General features: G+C 37.0%; 1 protein-coding gene across 8 annotated transcripts in view; it reads right to left on the minus strand.

The window, feature by feature from the left end:
• adgrb1a (adhesion G protein-coupled receptor B1a) overlaps positions 1 to 12,132 on the minus strand; it is a 151,187-nt gene that overhangs the window by 96,072 nt on the left and 42,983 nt on the right. The window lies entirely within an intron of this gene.

Below are 12,132 nucleotides of genomic sequence, written 5' to 3' on the forward strand. Positions count from 1 at the left end.
AATGAACCTTTGGTAAGCATTGGCAATCAGGTTGACTTTAATAGCAACAAACATTTTGCCCACATAATGTCAATCAACTTCATGTCTGTAGCTTCTAATGTCATGCACATCTAATTGATGGCATTTGACCATCTCAAACATGGTCAAACATGATGGCATGTTTTATTGAAAACTGAAATTTGTATCTCCTGTATGATAGTTAGGACAGATTCACCTCTATCATTATATTCCATCTGGTAACTTTAAAGCACCATTGGGACAAGCTGTATGGACTGATCAGATCCATCTGAAAATGCTTCATCAGTTCGATATTGGATATTCTTGGGCCTAACATTCCTCTGAATATGTATGTGGAAAACTATGGCAGTACAGTACTTCAATGGTAGCAGGCTATTTTACCTCAGCTGAGAAGGAATCAGACACCTTATCACTACATAGAAGGCAAATGTTGGACTTCTATAAATTAGTCTCCAACATACTGTATAGTGATAGCCAGAATTTAGAAGGACTGCATCCTGGCCAGGGAAGAGTGAACCAATTATTTGTCCATACTCAGCTCTTCTAGATTTCAGAACTGTTTGTCAGTTGCAGGAAATTTAAATTAAATAAAGGTTTTGCATTGTCATGTCAAGACAGTCTTGCAAGCCACCCATTTCCAACAAATATAGTGTGAGGGTTGTAGGTACATTCTTATTGTTATGAAAAAAATGTAAGATTAGCAAAATACTCTATTTAGGTTTCGACTTATCTCCCCTGCAGACAACCAAGACTTGGACAGTATCAGTTTGGACACCTGAGGGTGGCATCTCTTGTACTTGTAAACAATGCTGTCATATTGGACTCATATCAAATTAAGCAGGCATGACAAAATTCAGCACCTCAAAATCTGAAATCTTTGCTCTCTGCTGGAAAACAGTAACTTGATCTAAATGGTGACATTCATCACAGAAGACATTGGAAGTAAAGAGCAAGCTAGTTCCTCACAAAATGCCCTAATGAACAAGCAGCCTAAATGAGGTTCCTCTGTAAGTTTATGTTAGGTATTCTTTATAACTGGAGCAGAGCTCAACATTCTGGGCCAGTCTAATCAGCTGACTTTGATTTGAGCAGACATTGCTGCTGCTCCAAATTATGAGGACCTAGTTGAGGTAGTTTCAGCATTTAATGACAATCTCCATTAGCATCTTTCACAAGAAGTAAATTGGGTGCATAAAATTATGAACAAAATCATTGGTAGAACAAGGATACACTGAATGGTTTACAGATCTCCATATAGTCATGGAGTACCTGGAAATTCCCAGAACAAGCTGGAAATTGATGTTGGTGGAAGAAAACTTTTGACTTAAAAATATGTGCCAGTTCTTTACTATTTTGTTTTTGGTTTCAGGAAATGAATATATGACATACAGGGGTAGGCAAAAGCAGTTTTACAGTTTTGAGTATGTGAAACACTCAGTTTATTATTGATTTATTTATCCATCCATCCATCATCCAACCGCTATATCTTAACACAGGGTCACGGGGGTCTGCTGGAACCATTCCCAGCCAACACAGGGTGCAAGGCAGGAAAAAACTCTGGGAATGGCGCGCACACACACACACCCACACACCAGGGACAATTTAGTATTCCCAATGCACCTAACCTGCATGTCTTTGGATTGTGGGAGGAAACCGGAGTACCCGGAGGAAACCCACGCAGACACGGGGAGAACATGCAAACGCCACACAGGGAGGACCCAGGAAGCCAACCTGGGTCTCCTAACTGCGAGGCAGCAGTGTTACCCACTGCACCACCGTGCCACCCTCATTATGAAAATAAAATATGGAAATCTTATTCTTTATTAGATTTATTAGAGTCTGAAAGTCTGTGACATGCTCCTATGGACTCTCTCTAGGTGTTTAGATTCTGGTTGACAACATCCTTGCCTGTTAGTTTAAATGTCAACTTTAAGTTTGTATAGTATGAGAGCTGTGCCATCGTTCTCAGAGCTGATTACTACCTTCAACCTGAAACCTGTAGATTGGGTTTCAACTACCTGCACCCAACAACAGAAATGCTTGTTTTATTAAATAATATAATATAATATAATATAATATAATATAATATAATATAATATAATATAATATAATATAATGCTACTGTCTGTGTGTGTGCTCAGTCCCATCAAGCAATCAGATTGTTTTGACTTTGTTCTGATTGTCCAGTTTGGCTTTGGTGAGGCAAATTACATGGAATTTGCCAGGTAAGGGAATCCGAGGCACACAAGAAGTCATCAAGACGTAGGAAGCATATTGAGAGTCACCGTCGAATATTGGACGTTTCTGCTAGAATAAAAGCGATGCTTTTACAGTGGGTAATGGGGGCCCGTTTGTGGTGGTAGTCAAGAAAGAGTGCAGTGGTGAGTAGGGTACCTTGAAGTGTCAGAGTCTGAGAAGCAGGCTTTATGGGAATGTAATCAAAAGATGGAGTGCCAGGCAAGGGATGTCCAGACATGTAGATACAAGAGGAAAGTTGTATGAGGAATGCTGAAGGTGCACATTGAGATATCAAATGTCATATATTTTTCAATGTATTCTATTACCTGTAATGTGACTAGTAAAAAATATAACAGTCATTATAGATTTATAGGGTCATTATTGTCACATGTACATTGTATGTGCTAATCAGCATTAAATACTGTATTTCAGCATTATAGTTCCATGATTAGTGAGTTTAACTACTCTACCTCAAGACTTCTGTCTTCTTCGCTTTAAAGAACTACCTCAAAATGATAACATAATCTACAGTAAGTAAATAAAATCATAGCTTTTTGTATATATTTTTTTGTCTGTCTTTGATTGTCAATTACACTAAAATGGTATAAACTGATTTTCATGAAATTTTTGTACATTGCTATTGATCCAACTTAAAATATAGACTATATGGCATATCATTTTAGGGGATGTAATGGAAAGGGGTAACTCAAAAATCAGCACCAAACAAGAACTACAATTCAAGCAGCAGGAGTGCGCGGGAGCTGATGGGAGGAGCACAAACTTTTGTACTGACTAAAGCAGGATCACATCTGTAATTGCGACTACAAGAGTTTCCTTCCCAACTAATTTGAATAACAATTTTATTGTCTTGCTGGATTGCAGTTTTTGTCTATGAGTACTTTTTGTCTCAGCATTTAGTCATGTTGAATTTCCCCATTTTCTCTGATACTATTTATACCCAAACAACGTGGGGTAATTCAACTAATATAATATAATATAATATAATATAATATAATATAATATAATATAATATAATATAATATAACTAGCCATGTTGAAGACTGGTAATAGAATAAATTTAACAATATTTAATATCTCTTGGGTGGCACAATGGCCCAGTAGCAGTGCTGCTGCCTTGCAGTAAGGACATCAGCGCCTGGGTCCTCCCTGTGTGGAGTTTGCATTTTCTCCCTGTGTCTGTGTGGTTTCCTGTGGGTACTCCAGTTCCCTCCTATGCAGATTAGGTGAACTGGCATTTCTAAATTGGCCCTAGTGTGTGATTGGGGTGGTTGTATATGTGCTTTTGCCCTGCAATGGACCTGTGCCCTGTCCAGCGTTTGTTCCTGCCTTATGCCCTGTCCAGGTCTAAGTGAGTTAGAAAATGATTGACTAGTATCTATTGCTCTCTGTGTACCTTCTGTGCCTCATATATCTGAACCTCTCTTGCCCAAAGCTTCCTCTCTTGAGTGCATTCCCATAAAGTCTGCTTCTTTGATTCTGTCATTTCAAGGTGCTTTGCTTGCCTCCTGTCTGCCTTTATACTTTATATCTTTGAATGTGACTCTCAGCATGCCTCCTATGCCTTTACACTTCCTCATGTGCTTCACCCTTGTACTTCCTGTTTCGATTGCATCGCCAAAGCCAAACTGACAGCTCAGATTTCTCAGAATGACCAGACAAACACAAAGAGACCATAATGTTTTATTATATAGTAGACATATTATAATGTGAGTTACCCCTACAATGAAGCAATGCTCTGCCTGACTATCCAAACTGGATTTAAAGAGTCCACGAATGTTATGTTATTTTATAATATAATATAGAGACAGTATAGTTAAAAGAAAATAATAATTTAACAGCAGTATTAGAATTAAATGTCTTAAGCTGTAAGCGGTATCATCTTTGAGCAGCATGTGATACAAGCTTAAGGGTAGCTATATTTGTTTTTAAATCAAAAGCAATCAAAACTACAGTACTGCCATTAATAAAGATGGTGCCTGTGTCCTCAGCTGTGAATTCATTAAAAAGTTGTGGAATAATTGCTCTTTATTCTTTCCTTTTATGTTTTTCCTTTTTGACCTTAGAAAACAAATGTAATAAGCTGCTCTTTAAAAATGTTCCTCCATCATTAATGTGCTTAAATTCTAGATTTTTAATATTTGTATCTGAAACATTTAATCACAGATTGCTAGCTGAGCATACTTTTAATCACTGTATACTGAATTTTGTGATAAATAAGAGCATATTGTGTACTCAGGGCATGTGTTTATTTGCTGTTTACCTGTTTGCCATTCTATTTATTGCTGGACATCGTTAATCCTTTGGAGTGGACTTGATGCATACCTCAGAGGAAGGGGCATCTCCCACTTATGGGAAACCCACTGTTTGTGTAGTCACAGATTCTCTGGTGTGGCATCATGCCAGCTTTCTCCCTGCCTTTTGTCAGCCAGCAAAGACTCAGGGACATTAGATCTGCAGCTGAGTTTGCAGCTATCTCACAGTCCATCCACCCCGTGAGTCTGCTGTTGCATCAGCAATACAGAAAGCACTAAAGTGTGATCTAATTTAAATGATGTTCAAAAAAATTTTGGATAGAAAGGACAGATAAGGCTACTGTCATGATTTTAAAGAATAAACTCCAAGATTAAATAACAAGGCTACCAGTCATGTTAGGTACAAAACAGACACAACATTGGGAGGTATGAAGAAGATGAGGCCAAGGTTATTCCAGAAGTAATTTCACTAACTTCTTCAACTGCTTCAATATTTCCATCATTGCTGTCATTATGGTTCAAGCACAATAGTGAAGTGATTGTCGTAATAACATATATTACCATGGCTGCATTAGACCACTGTGGACTTCCCATTAGCATATTCCCTAAGGCAGGAGTTCTCAACGTCGGTCCTGGTGACCCCCTGTCGCTGCAGGTTTTTGTTCTAACCAGCTTCTGTTTTTAATTGAACTCTGGGCTAATTAAGTGAACTGATATTTCCCAAGTTCTGTGTTTAAGGAACAATATATTAATTAGAAAACTAAGTTTGCTAAAAAAAAAAATATTACAATGTACCAAGCAGTTATATAGGAATAATGTATTTTTTTTCTTTTTAACAGTATTTTCATCTTGATTTTCATTCTACTTTTCTAGGTGTTCTAATTGTTTAATTAATCTATTATTTACTTATTAGTGGGTCTGACTGTAAAGTAGTTGCAGCCTTTGATTATTCAGTGTTGTTTGCCTGGGTGTCTGCTCTGCTCGTTTTAAGTTGACATTATTAAGATACAATGAAGGGGGAAAAACTGCACAGAGAAAGAGCAAAGTATAATGAAATCAACAAAAGAGAGTTAAGCATTTAAATCTAGAGCAAAAGCAGAAATATTTATAAATGTCTTATAAATGTAAAAATCATGTTGTTATGCTTTTCTGAATGTCGAATAAAAGAAAAAAAAAACCCACAGCTAATTAAATGAGATCAGTGCTATAAGGTGTTGTCACTGATTAGGAATCTGGTTGGAACAAAAATCTGCAACCACAGGGGGTCCCCAGGACCGACGTTGAGAACCCCTGCTCTAAGGATATGTGTTTGTTTCAGCCACAGAAATTGAAAGATCAAGAAAACAGTTTGTAGAGCATATAGCAGTGCAGGTCTGGCAGCACCAGGACCTTGGACAGAGCTGTGGTTAGAGGCCTGGCGTCACCAGCTTATAAAACTTCCTCTGAACAGTGTAAAAATATTCCAAGCAGCTAGTCATTTTTTTTCAATCTTCACATTATTGCGCAGGGTTTAAGAGAAACTGGATTTTGTGAGGAGATCACTTACACAATTGTGGCCTTAGAAATTGTGTACGAATGATCAACTCAGTCATATTTCCTCCATGAAATTACTGTATATACTCTCTTATAAGTCAGGTCTTGAAACCTGAAAAATCAGTCATAAAATCAGATCCCGATTTATATGCCCATTCAAAAATGCAACCCTTTATTTTTTTTTTTAAATCTTCTTGCCTCCTCTAATCTCGCACCAGTTTCTCAGAAACATTGAATTTTCTTGCAGCAGCGCAGTTACCAATTTCTTTCATCACATCAACAACTTTAAGTTTAAAACCAGCCTCATATTTTCCTCTGACCGAACACTCCATTGTAGATAAGGGATGCTCTTACGATAAAGGTGTATGAAGGTGTGAGATACAAAAAACACAAAACAGTGCAAACGTCACTTCGTTATAGTTCAGGTATTACCGTGTGGTCACGTGGGCACAAATATAGAAAAAAAAAAGGCAGTGTGCTCCGTGGTTACTCTCTCAGGTGGGTGTTAGCATATCATAATCCCTTGAATGAAAACCGTGAGTTTTCCACATTCGACTATCAATAAAATACCGGAAATTATACAGTAAAATCAAGCCCCGACTTATCCGCGGGAGAACTTATCTGCGAATATATACGGCAGTTGTGTTGTTATGAGAAACTGGATTTTGTGAGGGGATCACTTACACAATTATGGCCTTAGAAAAAGTGTACAAATGATCAACTCAGCCACATTTCCACCATGAAATTATTTGTAAGCAATCCTTCAATATTTCATGATATAGCAACTTACAGCATCATTGAGTGTCCCAAATGTATGTCATGAGAACCTACACATGCAGTAAGTAGCACATTCAATCGGCAATGACTCCAAAAGAAAAACTCTGATAACTGGGCTACCATATTGCAGAAGGTCAAGATCTTTATGTCATCCTGCCTTGTCAGATTTTTACACTTTCATTTCTGCTCTACTGGATCCTCAGCAGTCCATCAGACGCAACTGCAGAAGGTGCACTGAGGCCAAATTTCACAGCAAAGTCACCTTGCCTCCTTACTAATGGTATGCCGTAATGGCAAGACCCTGTCTCTCATGACATATTGTGTTTCAGGCACTTCTGGAACTATCGACAGCTAGGAATGTGCTCTGCCATCATTTCACCACAATCAATATCATATCCGTAACTCTATCCTTATGCCCTGCTCACCTTGACATTTTTTTTCTTTTTGTGGAGTCCAAGAAAGATACTAAGAAATAAGGAAAGTCTTGTGCTCTGCAGTCAGCTGGGATATCACAGCATGTAATCAAGCTGTGTTTAGGAGCATTAGGGGACTGATCATACTTAGATTAGAGTTTTCAAATCTCAATCCTTTAAGAGGCTGCGTCAAGTCTCAGTGTGTCACTGGGGAAAGGACAGGGCTATGCAGCTGGCGTGTTTAGTGCTCATTTCTCCTCTGTGAATAGAAGACAAGAGTGATCATCTTGGACGTTTCCCAACAAACTGGACATTGGCTCCATCCAATCTACAATGTACACTGTGGACAACAGGGACCACTGCCAGCAAATGAGGCATCTACCGTGTCCAGTCTGTAACAGACAAACTGGCCAATATGTTCTAGACTTTATAAATGCATTAATTCTTCTATCTCGTAAAAAACATGTGTATGAGCAAACAGCAAAGCATTATTAGTTCACTGAGGTCCTAAAAAATGACTTACACAGAGAAGTCTATAAGTACTACTGTTTAAAGAGGCAACATGAACTTCAAATTTAATGTCAAGGACATCAACCACTACACTATTTTGCACTTCCTATTTCAGATGGGCACATGTCCTTATCCTTCTTAGGTAACCATCCCCCACATTCAGATGGTCTTCTTTCCATTATTTGTCTGAAAATGCTCCCCCACTTTAAGTCCTTAAAATGTTATTATCTTTTCTAATTCTGGTGTAATAAAACTGCTTAATTAAAATATGAATTATTAAAGAGCCTGCCAGCCATTTGGTGGGTATGAATCTAGCTGGGCAGCTCCAGCACAAATGTTTTATTTACAATGAGCAGTCCAGATACACTTTAGTTGGTCCAAAACATGTGTACCCCAAATCTCTAATGTTTTAGAGAACATGAGGTGTCAGATTACAGAAGGCATTGGTCTGTAGCACTGACTTTAATTTGATGAAAACGAAAAAGCATAAGAAGTGTGAATTGTTTCTTGGCAGATTTTAGATGCATCTTATGTTCCCAATCATACCGACTTAGCCAAATCAGTATGAAGCCTACAACAAAAGTAAGCTTTTCTTTTGTACAGTTGAATTTATTTTTACACAATATTCTTCTCATTTGAAGCTCTGAGTGTGGTGTTTATTTTGCAGATACGTAAATTAAGGAATAAAATAACACACATTGAAACAAAGAAAAATCTTAAATCTGTATATATGGCTGGATATCTTTTAACATAAATAACATGTACCTTTCTCAATCATGCTTAATCCAGTCCAGGGTTACAAACACCTGGGGTCTACCTTGGTGGCTTTGGGCACATGGCAGGAACAAATTCTGAATGGGATGCCACTCCATGACAGGGTCACCTTACACACATCTACACACACTTATAGGGGGGAAATTTGGAATGATCAGTTAACCTGACATGCACTTTGTTGGGGTGTAGGATGGAAAGACTGCTTTTGTATACTTAAAATTTCTAATCATAACAATGTTAAATGCTAAAATCTACATGTTACAGGTTAGTTAGCAAGGTCGAGAAAGGATACAATTTCATTTAATACAGATTCCTAAGCAATCAAACCCTTCTGGGCCCACTACTGTTAGATTACAGCTCATCAAAACTATTTGACAACAGCAACTGAAAGTCCAGAATCTAGTGGACATTAAACACTGCACTATAATGTAAGCAATGGCTCATGATTTTAGTGGATTTCAACAAATGTTTCAGTCTGAGTTTGTCAATATGTTTGCTCAAATCCTCCATCCATTCTGATGTCTTATCTAAGACCGTAGGAGAACTTGATTAAAATGGTAGTGGCCATACTTGAAATAAAGACGGAGAAAAGAAAAATCTTAGTAATAGCTAATCAAAGTGACTACTACATCTAATACTGTCATTGAAAAAATGAAAAGCAGTACTACATTTTGAACAAGACTATTCTATGTTATTATAAGGTCCTTCAGCTTTGATTTAAATGCAAAGATTTTGTCTCCAATTTTGTAAAGTGGATCATTCTAGAATTTGGAGGCCATATAATCAGAGGCAGCCTTAGGGGTTTGTGGGGCATTGGGCTGACCAACCCCATGCAGGGCTGGTTACTTCAAACGCTGTTACCGGTATGTGTGGACTGTATAAACCTGCATGCGAATTTAATAAGAATAATGTTAACACACTCCGGATTTTCTCATTACAGTATTCAGCTAAATTTTTGCAACATAACTCGCGGACTTTATCAAAATATAACTGTAGAATATAACTTGACAAATCTGCTCGAAGGGGACACGTGGACCTCAAAAGCGGGGCCCCTTAGGCACGAGGTCTGGGGTGATTGCCACACTTGCCACCCTCAAATGCCAGTCTTGCATATAATAGCTTTCTTTACTCTAAAAAACTTTTGGCAGTGTACTCTAGGCGATAACGGGCTAATCTTTTAAAGAATTTGTATATCTTATAAGAGGGATGAAAAGTCAGCTATAAACTTAACTTAAAGTGAAAGTCACGATTTCTTAATCAGAGTTAAAAAATTGTCATTGTTAATTCTAGTTATAATCCTTGCTGCTATGTTTTGACTTAACTGTAAAGTAGAAGTCAAACAAGTTGAATAGCCCGACAAATAATTCATTACAATAGTCAATTCTGCTTGATACACACGAATGAACAAGCTAATCTGTGTCTTCTAAATTAAACGAAAAATAACAGAAATAAAACATACACCTCAAATGCCCTCTATTTCTATAGAGAAATAAAATCTTAATGCAAAAATGTGACAAGTAAAGGTTAGAAGAGTGTTAAAAAATACACAGAATTTCGTGTTCTGCATAGATATTTTGCTGGATGGCAAAACGTTAGGAGTTATTTTAGACTGAGCTAAGCAACACTGTATTCACAAAAAGAAAATTGAATGCATGCAATCTTAAAAATACTGGTTCTTTAATGGCGCTTTACAGTTCTTTTCTGGGTTGTGTGGTTTATCGTAGAACTCTTGCTTGACAAAGCACCATTTCACTCTGGAAAGGATTTCTTGCATATAAAGTTGGTTTTATGTGCTTTGAAAAACTTCTGAATACATACAAAAAAAACCCCTGCAATCTGCAATGTATTGGACTACCTAGCATAGCACTAACACATTAAGAAAATATGGCTTAGTCAGTGTTACTGAACATATTCAACAAGAGTGCTTTAAAATCATGACCCATTGGTATTTCATAAACCCATCACCATCTATTCCTGGTTATTCACTGTATGGAGACTGTTATGGACCCAAATTAATAAGCATTCTTTCTGGAACCTTCATGTTGATGGATCTTTTGGGAACCAAAAATGGTTTACCTGTGACATCACTCTGAAGATCCATTCTGGCACATTTATTTTTAAGAGTGTAGATCAAATAAATAATGTTAAAAACTATTCTTTCAAAAAATATATACACACAGAAAATATTTGATGTTAATAAATACCTTTAAAATATTATATTATGTACAGTTACATGACCTGAACAAATAGAGCTTTCATCAACAAACACACCATCTGCACCAGGCTTATTACATTCATCTCTTGGATTCCAAAATACAATGCGGTATTGTTTAAAATGTTGAATAAATTTAGCTCTGTCTAACACAACATAGGAACGTAGAATAATGGTCTTCACAAAATGTCATACCCAAATTATCCAACAAACAGCCATCAAGTAAAAATAAAGTATTTTGTATTTACAGCTTAAGCTTCTCCAGGATCATTTCCACAGATAGTCCAAGCAAAAATGGAATTCAGATGATGGACAAATATAAATCAAAAATGCACATTGACATGAAGCAAATGTCCATTGTCAAGAGCTCTCCTTTTGTAGTGACTTTCACCTGACAGGTTTTAATTAATATAGCTAGATACTGAATAACTGAATTAGAAAAAGTAGGACTTTACAATATGTAAAAGGAATTCTTTCAGGTGGAGTGTCTGATGGCGGTAAACTTTAATTTGTGGGCTGCCAGTGTCTCCACAGTAAGCATGTGTGTATGGAACAGCAAAACACTGATAAAGGCTTATTGACACACAGGGCAGATAAGAAGATCAAGAAAATAGAGTTAAAAAAATTTTAAAACCTCACTATTAAAAAAGGGAGTCTGTAATCTCGTACAAGAGTGACACATTGGTGCAGTTCAGAACGTGTTGTTGCTTTCTTTACGAAATATGTCAGCTGTGGCATTGTGCTCCATGCTGCTAATTTCGTAACACGGCAAAGTTCTACTTAATTTACCTATACATCTTGGTATCTTCTTATTTGTGCATTAACCATATGCTTTTACAGATATATTACACTGATAATTTACACATATGCACTGGCATTTACTTAAAACAAATGCAAAATATTCAGTTTTTGCATAATATGCAGTAAATAAAAAACATAAATTTATTATTACACACCAGATGAAAAAATGGACAGATATAAGCCATTTGCCAATTAATATATTCATGATTCTTCTAACTTGGCAACCCTCGCTGGCCTATGGACACTTCCAGCTGTGACCTTGAGATGTTCATACTTTATCAACACATACTTTGCTCACTGGGAGGCTGGCAAATGAAATGCGGTGTAGCGTCATGCAGCATCTGGCAGAAGGACAGAAACTGAAGTAGGAAGGGAGGACAGAACACAATATTTATAAATCATTAATAGGGCCTTGAAAAATTAAAAAGGAAGGAAGGAAGGAATAGGAGAATCTATTAATGTTATAATGCAAACAGTTTTTGAAAGATTCAGATAAGGAGAATAAAAGAAAAAGTGTATTCTGCATGATTCTTGCACATGTAGTAGTTAACTGAAAATGTAGGAAACATTGAGAACTCTCCAT

The sequence above is a fragment of the Polypterus senegalus genome, chromosome 15 (genome assembly GCF_016835505.1).
Source record: "Polypterus senegalus isolate Bchr_013 chromosome 15, ASM1683550v1, whole genome shotgun sequence".
Classification (NCBI taxonomy): domain Eukaryota; kingdom Metazoa; phylum Chordata; class Cladistia; order Polypteriformes; family Polypteridae; genus Polypterus; species Polypterus senegalus.